This window comes from Dreissena polymorpha, chromosome 3 (genome assembly GCF_020536995.1).
Source record: "Dreissena polymorpha isolate Duluth1 chromosome 3, UMN_Dpol_1.0, whole genome shotgun sequence".
Classification (NCBI taxonomy): domain Eukaryota; kingdom Metazoa; phylum Mollusca; class Bivalvia; order Myida; family Dreissenidae; genus Dreissena; species Dreissena polymorpha.
In genome coordinates, this window is record NC_068357.1 from 90,466,467 (window position 1) to 90,480,347 (window position 13,881).

A 13,881-nucleotide genomic window follows, 5' to 3' on the forward strand; every position below is an offset into this window, starting at 1 on the left:
TGGAGTTAATGGCACTTAATAATTCTGTTATAGTAAATGGTAAATTGAGAGGCGTGCTGTTGTCCCAGGCTCATTTAAAATATTTCGGTGCTCAGTCTCAAACCGCTTTTGATAATTCAAAGTTTCAATGGGAAGGTTTGAGTCACTGGAGACAGATTGCAAGTGTCGTACCAAAAATTGAGCCTGCGCCTTTTCCCTTGGGGTAGTGGCAATTTCGCCTTTGTATTTAAGTAGCGGTACAGGGGTGAATGAATTTCCTTTAATTCTGTGAATTTTTTGCCAAAAATCCCTAGTATTTTCTAATTAATGATAGCTGAATCACAGAATTCTTTCCAATTTTGAGTTTTTGCGTCCAAAATAAACCGCTTTGCCTGATTTTCGAGGGACCTATAATTAAGAAGATTATGCTCAGCGGGGTTCTTTTTAATAATTTTTAAAGCATTTTTTCGGGCCTGTACCGCATTGGAGCACGCCTCATTCCACCACGGGACCCTATTTCTGGCCTTAACCTTGCCGGAGGAGACCGGTATGCTACATCCCGCTATGGACAGTATCTTGCTAGTTAAGTTATTACAAAACAGATTTGGGTCCTGGGAGTGAACATCTGCAAGGGAGAGATCTGAGCAGAGGTCCCTAAACTGAGCCCAATTAGCTTTTTCCAATAAAAACTTTTGCTCTCCTGAGCATTGAGCCTCAGTTCCCTGTGCAATATAGTTGAGCAGGGTAACCTGTTGTGGGAGGTGATCAGATCCCATGGTATCATTAACGGTTGCCAATGCAGACGCACTTGCTATCCTGGCATTAACAGCAGTAAGGTCAATGTGCGAGTTTAAACCAGTGGGGTAAAGTCTGGTTGGAGAACCGTCATTGAGCAGTATAAGTTCTTGCTCGTCCAACCATTCTATTACCGCCCGACCTTCTGCATCTGAATTGATGGAAACCCAAGCAGGGTGATGTGCATTAAAGTCGCCTGTGAATATTACATCAAAGGGTCCTTTAATGGTCCTTTATTCCTTAAAGAGGCCGTTCAGAGTTTCAAGATCACATCCTCTTGAATATAAATTGACCAGGATAAGAGGCCGGTTCTTGTCAATAACCAATTTTATTGCTAATGCCTCAATAGCAGTGCTACCATCAGATTTAAATTGGTAGTTCACTCCCAGGTGTTCATAATATATTGTGTTTTAAATATATATGGCAAGTCCACCGGCAATATTATGGTTTGAAGTAACAAAATTCTTAAATTCACAGTTATACCCAGGTATTTGTTTTACAGTACTATTTGAAAATTTGGTTTCCTGTAGGCATAAGATATGGGTACTAGGGTTACTGTCAATAAAATATTTTAACTCAGTAAATTTGTTGGCGGTAAGACCACCAACATTGAATGAAATGATTTGCAGGTTACTGTCCATAGTGGTGTGAAATTAACTTGCGTTTAAACAGATTTAATTTATGATTAGGAGATTTAACTCCTAGTTTATGGCCTGCACAGGCCCCTTTGAGTTTCGCGGGGGTCCTGGCAAGCCGAACATGTTTCTTATTAACGGAAAGGGTACCGCTGGCCGGGGGGATGGGCATCCTGGATCTGCTACACTTGGAGGATACCCAGTTCCAGAATGGATTTTATTAGTTAGGGATTTATCAGGGGGGATGACCTTTGTTAGTGATTCTCTGCAATTTTTGAATCGAGAATCAATTTTGTTATAGATGTAGGATATAACACGACTCCCAGTGGGCCTTTTCTGGTCCTTTAGTATCTCAGCAACCAGATCCGCCAGCTCTCTGAGATATATTTTCCTATATGTGGGACCTGTTGCTGGCGGATCCTTGATTTTAATAAATGAGTCCTCAAAACTAATGAACATTATAATTAAGGTTACATAAACAAGATAATTGTTATTGTTTGAATTTTTAGTGCAATACCGAAAAATGAAAACGGTGTGAAAACAGTCAATGTCGGAACAATTAAAAGGACGCACGCTAATTATCATGATTAAAGCAAATTCTAAATTATTTGCAAAGATCTATTGTGATTGTTCTTGTTTGTCAAATTCAGCGGCCTATCAATGGTCAATATGTGAGAAGTTGTTCATGTGTGTTGGATGTGTGACAAATTTATTTTGAGAATATTCCTGTACTGATTGAATAATGTAGGCTAAAGACTTGTTATTACAGTAGACGCACGTGTATTTTTTTATACACTTTAATATAATTAATCTTTAAAACAATTTAATTGGTGTTTGTATTACATAATTCATTTATATAAATAAACGTCTCTTTGTGAATAGTTTTTAGCAACTGATGGGAAATCACAGATGCAATATCTGACGCGATTGAGAACACAACAAATCGGTATCGCAATTTCCGTATTATTTTTCATCTGTTTTCTAATTAAATTTCTTAATGTAAACAATCAATTTTCAAGCTTTCGTACGATGGTTACTTCTTAAATATTTAAATAAAAATGGTAAATATTTGATGATCTCAAATTGAAGATCGCGTCTCGCAGCCGCTTAAATCGACCGCGGCTGCTAGTTCTGTTGGTTTTAACTCGTCGCAATAAATTGAATAGTTCAAATAAACAATTGAAAATAACAGGAAAAAACGCAAATGTATAAGCTTTCTAATGAATGTTATTTGTTAAATTTCTGACTAAAAATGACAGAGCAATAATATATATTTACATTGAAGGTGACGATATTTTTAACCCGAAACTCAGCCGCAGTTGGAAGACCCGTAATTATGTTGTGTTTAACTCGTCATATCTTTTTTAATATGTTATGCATTGACAAATAAATTAAATATTTAGAAAGAGCAACATTTCAGCTTTCTATAATGGGTAAAATTTTAAATATTGAATAACAAATGACGTGACCATCGGGATTTAAATTACCAAGGTAAACTATCATCTCGGTTAACAACGTGAAGCTATTACGCGTTATCGATAAAATCAATAATTATCGGTTTGTATAGGGCCCTGTTTAAAGCCAACATACGTAACAGTTGCTTTAATAAAATATGTTGACATATTTTAAAAAATGAAGATATCAGTCCGAAATAGATTAGCAGGATTAAGTGTATATATAACAGCCAGTTTAATCATAATATACAGTGTTTTATATCTATAAATTAAAAAATTTGTGCAATTTTGCTTCTACACAATTAATGTATTTAACGATTACCGGCAAATTTAAAATCGGCAATTACCGTAAAAATTGTACATTACAGCAGTGCACGAAACATCATCATGAAAACAAGCAATCCAAAATGCTTGCCTAAAATAAATTAAATATATATTGTTATTTATCATAAAGTGCTTGATTGTTACATGTATCACTCCTTATCACAAAGTAAAGAGATTTCAATATACATGCAAAGACAGTTCAATTGGCACATTATGCAGGTTTTTTCCATTTGTATGCTTAAAATTATTAATAATAATTATTGTCATTCAATGGAAACGAAACGAAAATTCATTCAATGGAAAAGAAAATTACAAAATTTAACAATTGTTATGTATTCCGCTTTTAGGGCTTTGTTTCATTATTGATTAAATGCCCCTCTTACACATTCGATCGCTGATGAACAATAACAATATCCACACCACTTAGAATTATGATCAATAAATATCTGTTTCATTATGTTTTTAAATCATTTATAAAAGTCTTACTATAAGAAAGAATACGGCTTATTTATTTGTTCTGTTTTGTGGAATTTTCAGTATTTAGTCTTACGATCACTTTTACTCTGATGCTAATAACTAATTCGTATTTTTATAAAGACGAAAATATATTTATGAATAAAAATTTATTGGTACTAAATATGATTTATTTGCGCTATTATTTAAAAGATTTGATGTTTATTTCGGATTATTTTATCGTTTTATTGACTAAACAAAAGTCCTTTATACATGTTTAACATTACTGCAACCAGTCAGTGCACATGCGCTGAAAATCCCGAATGTAAACAACAACAATTGACATGACGCCTGGACGATGATTGCTCCGCCCACTTAATCACGTGGCTCAGCGGGTAGAAAACATAGACAAGCTAACACCAAAATGGCTTCTTTGCCTATAGACTGCATATAGATTTACGCGATATACCGGGTGATTTTTATGGACTTTTTGGCACCATATAACACTTGTAAAAGGGGTTTGTGTCATGTAGTTATTCTGCAAATGCAAAAAATATACGTCTATAGAGAACATCAGCTATTTATAACGGGTTTTTCGGTACATGAAACACGCTCTCATACGCTTGCGCGCTTACCGAAATCGAACCTGTTACTACCTGAAATGGTGTATAAGCAATAAATTAACACTTCTTCACCGATATTTACCCGTGTTATTTACGAAAATATTAAATAAACATCCCCCCGTGCATTTGACACGAAATAGCGCTTTAAAGCTAGGATTTCTGTGAAGTTTTACGCGCTTTCTGACACCGAGTGGGTACCAAAATCCCACATGTTATTACGTATAAAAGTGATATTAATAATATCAAACATTGCTTATGGGACATTTATCAATCACTATAATTGAAAGTGCAAGACAACACAATCAGTTTGGTCATTGTCTGATATAAAGTAGCGTTGTATGAAGGGGAATTCGGTAAAGCTACCAGTATCAGACGCTCGCGCAGGTACCGACTGCCCACAAGTTAACGCATTTATTGGTTATATCAGTAATAATAACTGTTATACAATGGAATTTATCGATACGTTTTTATTTAAATAGAAACATAAAATCGTTTCCACTTGTTTCTGACACTCAAAAAACTCGATTTATAACGGGGATTTCGTTAAGTTACGCAAAGTGGGTATCAATATTCTCTATTATTCTACATGCACACGTGATATGATTCATACTTAATAATGCGTAGTTATTACTTACATGACATTTCCAGTTTTTGAAATAAATTAATGTTCTATAAGGGTGATCTCGGTAATTCTACACATTGAAGCTTCCACTCGCTCTTGTAAAGAGCGCATTTCCGTGTTGGAAATGGTATATATTTAATTAATGTTACTTATCTTTCTGGAGTTACATTAACCCTATTTACACCGTTTTTGCCATATTTCATTTCCGTTTTTTTTTTCAAACAAAATAAACGAAACTCGTTGAAAAAAGAGAATTAGGCATTCGATCTCCAAGTGTGGATTAAAAGCGTTCATTGGTGACACCGCATGTCTGCACATGTGTAGATACCGTTATTAAGATAAGATATCAGTGTCACCTTCAAATAACATGTATAATGGCAATAAAGTGCATTACTATCAGAGTAATAAAACACAGCATGAATAAGGCTTCATATGGAAGCATATTTGTGCCACCACTTAACAACTTAAAATAACATGAAAATAATGGAGGATTTCGCGAAAAAGAAATTCTTTTCGCGAAAACAGATAAATTTTTACGTAAATAAATATATTTTGTTAACACGAATTTATGCATGTTAGTGCTCTAAACTGCCAACACATACAGATAAAATGTTCATGAAAATAATGGAAGATTTCGCAAAACAAATAACTTTTCTCGAAATCAGATAACTTCATGAAATTATGAATATTAATTCGCGAAAGATGCCAGTTATATAAAAATAGATGCTCTTCAATTGGTGAACATTGTCTTTATCCTACAGACCAAGAACTGGAGTGTACGTGCATACTATAGCAAGTAGTAAGTTTCCTTTTATTGTTTTATTTTTTATGTAAATGTATCTTTGTTGACGAAAATACATGAAGCTGTTTTTACATATTTATTTTCAGACACAAAAATGGAAATTACTGGGTGAGAAATGGATGTGCGATTTTTCTGTAGTCATTAATGCAACAGTCTATACAGTGTCAATGTCACATTTAGAGTTCAAAGGTCGAAAACGGTACAGTACCAATTTCCCCCTTTGAAAAGCCACCTGTTAGACCATTGGATTTTTTATTTGAATAATAGATCTCTAATTTTCTTTATGGTAATTCCAGATCATGCCCGCATACGATATTCAGGACGCCGATCTTCGGGGTATGTCATCATCACAGCTTATTGTTTTGTATCGTCAGAGAGGTTATTCTATACGTGAAATTCTTGGAGTTATGGCCATACGACATGGAACAATAACAAGCGAACGATCAATTTTCCGAGTCTTGAGACGTTACCTCCTGACTAGAGGCCAAAGTCAGCACAGTCTCGACGAAATTATTCAAGAAATATTGCTTGAGTTATCAGCTTCCGGTGAAAATGCTGGTTACCGGCAAATGCGTCAAAGACTCCTGATTAATCATGGACTTGCAGCTACATTTGAGATGGTTCGTCTTATTTTAGGACTCATTGATTCACAAGGTGCTGCCGATGTACATATCTAGCTTTTATTTAGATTACATTAGGGAAATTGATGGCATTCCAGTTCGGGTTTACGGTGACGCGGTATAGAAAATTCTATCGTCCGTGATGTGCAAATGGCATTACGATGGGCAGACGCAGATCAGTACCAGGGGATCCAAAGCTTCGTCTATGTTTCATCTAACAGAAATGTCTGAATTGAGAGGTTTTGGCGAAGTCTTAGAGAAATGTGTGGAAATGTCTGGATGAACCATTTTAAAGATATGAGTGATTTCGGATTACTGGACACATCTGATAGTGTGCACTTAGAATGCATTAGATATTGTTTTCTTCTTGTCATTAGTAAAGACCTGAATGAAGTTTGCAATATTTGGAATACTCATTGTGTTCGTCGAAATAACCGAATTTCATGTCCTGCAGGAAAACCTGAGGTGTTGTTCTTTCAGCCAGAAGTACATGGCGCAAGAGATTGTAAAATATCACTGGTTGACCAAATGGAATTAAATGATGTGGAACGGGAGTATTCTCAAAGCCCTCCAGAACTTGGTGTATCACAAGAGTTCCTGACAATTGCAAGAGCAGCTGTCGGAGATTTCAATCTTCAATACCCACCTAGAAACAGAGAAGAAGGAACAGAGCTTTTTGCTGCAATAATCATGTACATTGAACGCCTCGTTTAACGAGGAAATGAAACAAAAATGAACTTAATGATACTTCCTTACAAGCTGGCTAACTTGTGCATTGGTTGACAAAATGTCAATTAATATATATAGTTGTGTCTGAAAGCAGAGCAAGTACTAGTTTTAAACAAGCTGTTGGCTTTGTATGCGTTGTCATTGCCATGTATGATTGTGTGTCAATAAAACAATACATGTTTTGTCAGTTTCGCTTTAAAATATCATTTTAATATGTGGCCAAAATGCTAGCTTTATTTGTTATGAACACCCTGAAATAAAAATAAAACACAAACCAGGTTACGGTGTATATGGAATCAATACCGTCACGGGGGAAGTACTGTTACACGAAGGGTAGAGTGTCTGGAAATATAATTTCTGGATCACTGCACTGTTTGCGTAACACTTTCAAATGTCATATGAACGATGGAATGCTTCTGTTCTGCCCATGTGTGGTAATCGCCCTTATACTGTCAAATAGTTATAAATTTTTTGGGCATACGGTATGAACAATGCAACACAAGGTGAGCCTTGATATCATTGTGTCTTAAAATCGTGTCAGAGGGCTGTCAGGTGTCATTTTCTCGTGTTACCTTGAACGCAGGGGTTGTCATGAGGCACTTCTCGTCTTGCCTTGTTCCGCCAATGTGGTGTGAGAATAGCAGTTTTATGCCATACAATAACAATGTTTCATATCCAAACTAATTTTTATTATGCAGTAGTCTACACGTGACCTTGACCTTTGAGTAACATACCTCAAACACACCAGTAAACATGGATAAATACATCAATAGCTATGTACAACTAACTATTTGTTAAGGTACAACTACACAGAGAATGCGAAAGTGCAAAGGTAAGTCAGAGGTGGCTGTATTAGTTGAATTTGTTTGATGGTAATCAAGCTGATATTTAAACAAGAACCGTTCGACATCCACACACTCGACTTTTCTCAGGGCAGTGCTAGATTATTATTATAAAATGAAAATCTAAGTGAACAAATATAGGTTGAAAATGGGGTATAATTCTGCCAAAATATTTCTTGGATTATCTGTCTTGCAAGTTGGTGTTCTCCTTTTGATAGTTAACAACAGCCCATTGTATAAAACTTGGATATCTTATCCGCCGGTTATCTTTGCGCACTGCTTAAATTTGTCCAAATTGGTTAAGACCTTGGTTAACTTTAACAACAACAAAACAATATCCAAAGCATGTAATGGTCTCGTGAATCTTTTTATACAACTGGAAATCAAATTAAATTATCCAAACACCAGAGATATTGAAAAAGATAACCAATGATAACTTTTATCAAAGTTTACACAACTGGCTGCAAGTGTTCAAAGTTAGAGGTGAAAACCTTTGATAGTTGTTGAAAAATGGACACCAGTCACACACTTAAACAAGGCTGATGTCCTCAACTACAATGGTCTGACAACAATAACTCAACATGCGTCGAAAAGTAGAGCTAAAACACATAAACATGATTAAGTCAAGCAAGGGCAAATAAAATTAATAATGACACTGTTTATTTTAGAAAAAAATTATATAAAATAAGACAGACTTTTTGTCATATCACAGCATAGCAATCAATGTGAAATCAATGTTATAAAAAGGTAAGAAAATAAGAAAGAAAAAAACAAAAAAACAAGAACTTCGCGGACGAAATTGTGCTACGGACGCAGGCAGGACATGAAACATTGTACCATAAATAGAGATTTAACCTATAAGTCTTAGTGTGACCTTGACCTTGTGGGTAGGGACCTGGCTGTTAAGCATGACACACTGGACAATCATGATGAACCTTTGTGCCGAGTTAAATAAAATTCACTTGAAAGATGACGAAGTTATTCTCCAGACACGAATGAAACATGAAACTGTATCATATATGGAGATTTGACCTATAAGTGTGACCTTGACATTATAGGTAGGTACCTGGGTGTTTAACGCGACACATTGTCTAATGATGGGGAACAATAGTACCAAGTTAAATGAAATGCGCTTAATAAATTACAAAGTTATGCTCCGGACACGAAACATTGTACCATATAGTCATATATGGACATTTGACCTATAAGAGTGACCTTGACCTTGGAGGTAGGGACCTGGGTGTTAAGAGCGACACATAGTCTAATGATGGGGAAAAAATTAGAACCAAGTTAAATGAAATGCGCTTAATAAATGACGAAGTTATGCTCCAGACACGAAACATTGTACCATATAATCATATATGGACATTTGACCTATAAGAGTGACCTTAATCTTGGAGGTAGGGACCTGGGTGTTAAAAGCAACATATAATCTAATAATGGGAAACGTTTGTGCCAAGTTAAATGAAATTTGCTTGATAAATGACGAAGTTAGGCTCAGGACACAAAAGCTTGTATCATATTGTCATATATAGACATTTGACCTATAAGTGTGACTTTGACCTTGGAGGTACGGACCTAGGTGTTAAGCGTTACTCATCGTCAAATGATGGGTAACATATGTGCCACGTTAATTAAAATTCGCTTAATAAATGACGAAGTTATGCTTTGGACACAAAAAATTGTATCATATTGTCATATATAGACATTTGACCTATAAGTGTGACCTTGGTCTTGGAGGTTATGACCTGGGTGTTGAACTTGACAAATCGTTTAATTATGGGGGACATTTGTGCCAAGCTAAATGAAATTCGCTTGATAAATGACGAAGTTATGCCCCGGATACAAAACACTATATCATATTGTCATATATGGACAGTTGACCTATAAGTGTGACCTTGAAATTGGGAGTAGGAACCTGGGTGTTAAGCGCGACAAATAGGCAAATGATGGGGAAAATTTGTGCCAAGTTAGATGAAATTTGCTTGATAAATGAAGATGTTATGTTTCGGACACAAAACATTATATCATATAGTCATATATAGACATTTGACCTATTAATGTGACCTTGACTTTGAAGAATGGGACATGGTTGTTATGTGCCACTTTTCATCAAATAATGGGAACATTTGAGCCAAGTTATTTAAAATTTGCTTGATAAATGACAAAGTTATGCTTCGGACACCAAAATCTGTATCATATTGTCATAAATAGATATTTGACCTATAAGAGTGACCTTGACCTTGGAGGTAGGGACCCTGGTTTGTAAAGCGCGACATATCGTCTTATGATGGGATCACTTTTGCCAAGTTAAAAGAAATTTGCTTGATAAATGACGAAATTATGCTCTGGACGCGAAACACTATCATATTGTCATATATGGACAGTTGACCTATAAGTGTGACCTTGAAGTTGGGGGTAGGAACCTGGGTGTTTAGCGCGACAAATAGGCAAATGATGGGGAACATTTGTGCCAAGTTAGATAAATTTGCTTGATAAATGAAGATGTCATGTTTCGGACACAAAACATTATATCATAAAGTCATATATAGATATTTGACCTATTAGTGTGACATTGACTTTGAAGAATGGGACATGGTTGTTATGTGCCACTCATCATCAAATAATGGGGAACATTTGAGCCAAGTTAATTAAACTTTGCTTGATAAATGACAAAGTTATGCTTCGGACACCAAAAACTGTATCATATTGTCATAAATAGATATTTGACCTATAAGAGTGACCTTGACCTTGGAGGTAGGGACCCTGGTTTGTAAAGCGCGACATATCGTCTTATGATGGGGATCACTTTTGCCAAGTTAAAAGAAATTTGCTTGATAAATGACGAAATTATGCTATGGACGCGAAACAATATCATATTGTCATATATGGACATTTGACCTATAAGTGTGACATTGATCTTGGGGGTAGCAATCTTAATTTACGGCGAGACACATCGTCTAATAGTAGGGAGCCTTCGTTGCAGGATGAGTGAAATTTGATTAGTGATAAATGGCAGAGTTATGATCCGGACAAAAAAGGGACGGACACACAGAGGGACGGACGATCGCGATTCCCATATCCCCCTCCGACCTATCAGGGGGGATAACAACTTAAACTGAAGGATATAAAATGCGAAAAAAAACTTGAAAAATTGTGTAATACAGAACTATTTCAAACTCTTCACAGACAGGCCTTTTAAACTGAGTAAGCTTTATTTAATAATCTCAAAGATGACAATGTATAACATTTATGTTCATTGGTATTTGCTATTTTTTTTTATTAAAAAGGTTACTAAAAGTATACATTAACATTGTATTAAATGTTACTAAAGGAATACATTTTTTATCAGAACACTTAAGTTTTAACTTTGTTCTCAAGAATAAAATTCTAAAAAAATTACCGTTTTACATAAAGGGACACAGTTTCCTTTTCTTTAGCAGGAATATTTCTACCAGCTATCAAGCAATGTTTGGATGAATTGAAAATGTATTTTATAGTTAATTTTACAATATTCATTATTTTCAGCCTTATCAAAAATGACTTCCATTGTCATAAATTTGTTCATTTGACACTATTGCTAAAATATACACTTTCATTGTGTAAAAAATGAAATCTGGAAAAATTTCAACAAACTATGTTATATATAAAAATATCCAAATATTTACCAATGTAATGTCAATCTGACATTTAGAAATTTGAAATCAATATCCAAATTTGAACAAATTAATATCCACACTTAAGATACCCTGGTTTAATAAGTGCTCTATAAGAATTGTAAAAACATAGCAATTATAAAACACAATCCAACAGTACACAAGTATACATGAACATATATGCTGGCATCTCATGTTTAAAACCCTCAAGTCAAATATACAAGGCCAAGATGGCGCTAAATAAGTCTATGTAAAACTATTTACCAACAGGACAGCAAGAAAATCAAAAGAAGAAATACTTTGTGCTCAAGTGTGTAAAACCTAATTTCCAAAATAATGAAAAAACATCATAATATCATGAGTGTCACCCTCCTTGGGTATTTCTTAATACTTTTCATTAAATATTGATTAAAACTACATAGTACATAGTATGAGCTTGGTTACTGCTGTATAAAAAAACCATCTGGGTTTTCATTGGTTAATCAATCGTACCCAACTACTCCCTCGCCATAAATCAGTCCAAGAAATATAGTTTTGTTAAGTAAAACCGTTTTTTGACATGTTGAACTGACACTTGCAAATGGGGCATATCGAACCCCTTTCTTTGCAGCTGCAAACGTAGCACAGCATGTGCTCACAGTCTAAAAAGGTATCGCAATATCTATCTCTGCAAATCTGGCATGTTGGAATTCTAGGATAGGTAATACTCTGAAAAGAAAAAAACAAAAACACTCACAAAAGACCATACTAACACTTTTAACACTCCATGTTAAATAATTTAGGTCTTACAAGGTTTTATAAAGTGCCTCAGACACAGCAAAAAGTAAAAAAAAAAAGCTCTGGAACAGCTGTAACAAAAAATATAAGTTTACCAATGAAAACATTGATTTTTATGAATACGTGCCTTCCCAAATTATATTTATAAAAGAAGTGTAGAACAAACACATTTCAAACATTTTTAATAACAATTAATATCACTATATTATACAATTAATAGATCTATTTTGTATAAGTTAATTAAAACATACTAACAGACCACGCGTAGAACACCACGTTAGGTATTCACGTTAAAGGCTCTGAATTGCATCTATTTTTAGATCTGGCAATTTTCGCGAATTTTTTAAGGTTTCGTGAAAAGTTTTCACGAAAAGTAAGGTTTCATGAAAAGTTATCTGTTTTCGAGATAAGTGATTTATTTTCGTAAAAACTTTAATTTATCTTTATGTCGTGGCAGTTTAGAGCACTAACAGGGGAAAATTCGTGTTAACATAATTTATTTTATTTTCGTGAACATTTATCTGTTATCGAGAAAAACGTTTTTTTTTTCGCGAAATCCGCCATTATTTTCACGTTATTACATCTGGTAAGTAGTGGCACAAATATGCTTCCATAGCTTCATGCTGGGTTTTATTTCTCTTAAAGTCATGCAGATGAACATTGCTTCTAATAATCACATAGTAACTGATAAAACTATTTTAAAAAAACATGAACTATTATGTGATGATCAGATCGATAACATAAACTATTTAAATCTGATAGTTTATTCGATAAAAAGATATTGAAATTGTCTTTGACAGTGTTGACGTTCAGTTGTTCGTAGGGACGACCGCATGCATTTATACATCTCTTACACTTCTCAAGATCTCTTTTCGGCTTTGGAAACAATAAAAATTCAATGCCACCAACTAATCTTTCAGGATATCGATTGTCCGAGGTACATAATCCCCATTGAAACTGTTTAACCATTTTTAATCTACTTTTTAAAGAGGAAAACAAAAGAAACTCGTTGAAATAAAAGTGAACCTAGACATAGCTTGTCTAGGAAATGGCGGACAGTTCGTTGCTAACTAACGCGCCCGATTAATCGATCGCTGATTGGTAGATCAATTCTTAGATAAGCATTTGATTGACATGCGGCGACATGTCAATTAACTCGTCTTATATATGTTCAGCCTCGTTCTGAAATTCGACGCGTCATGTGATATCTAAAAACAGCAACAGCGGTAGTATTGTGAAACTGGGCTAGCCTGTGGCTATAATCGGATATGTATGTTAGGGTGCTCCCAAATATATATTGCCATATGCTGATAGTAGCCATCACCCGATATAGCGTATTGAAATGTTGCGAAAACGCTAGTACTTTAGTACTTTACCATTGATTTTCTGTGTCGATTTTTGAAAAATTCACATGTAATTCCTAAAAAGCGATAGTATTGCATTTACGTGAATAATTAAGTTTTATTTATTAATGACTTATGTTAAAAGAATATGCAAATAAACCTGCATATTTCTAGCGTTTTTGCAACATTAAAATGTCAAGGTACCGAACTTAAGCTGGATTGATGGA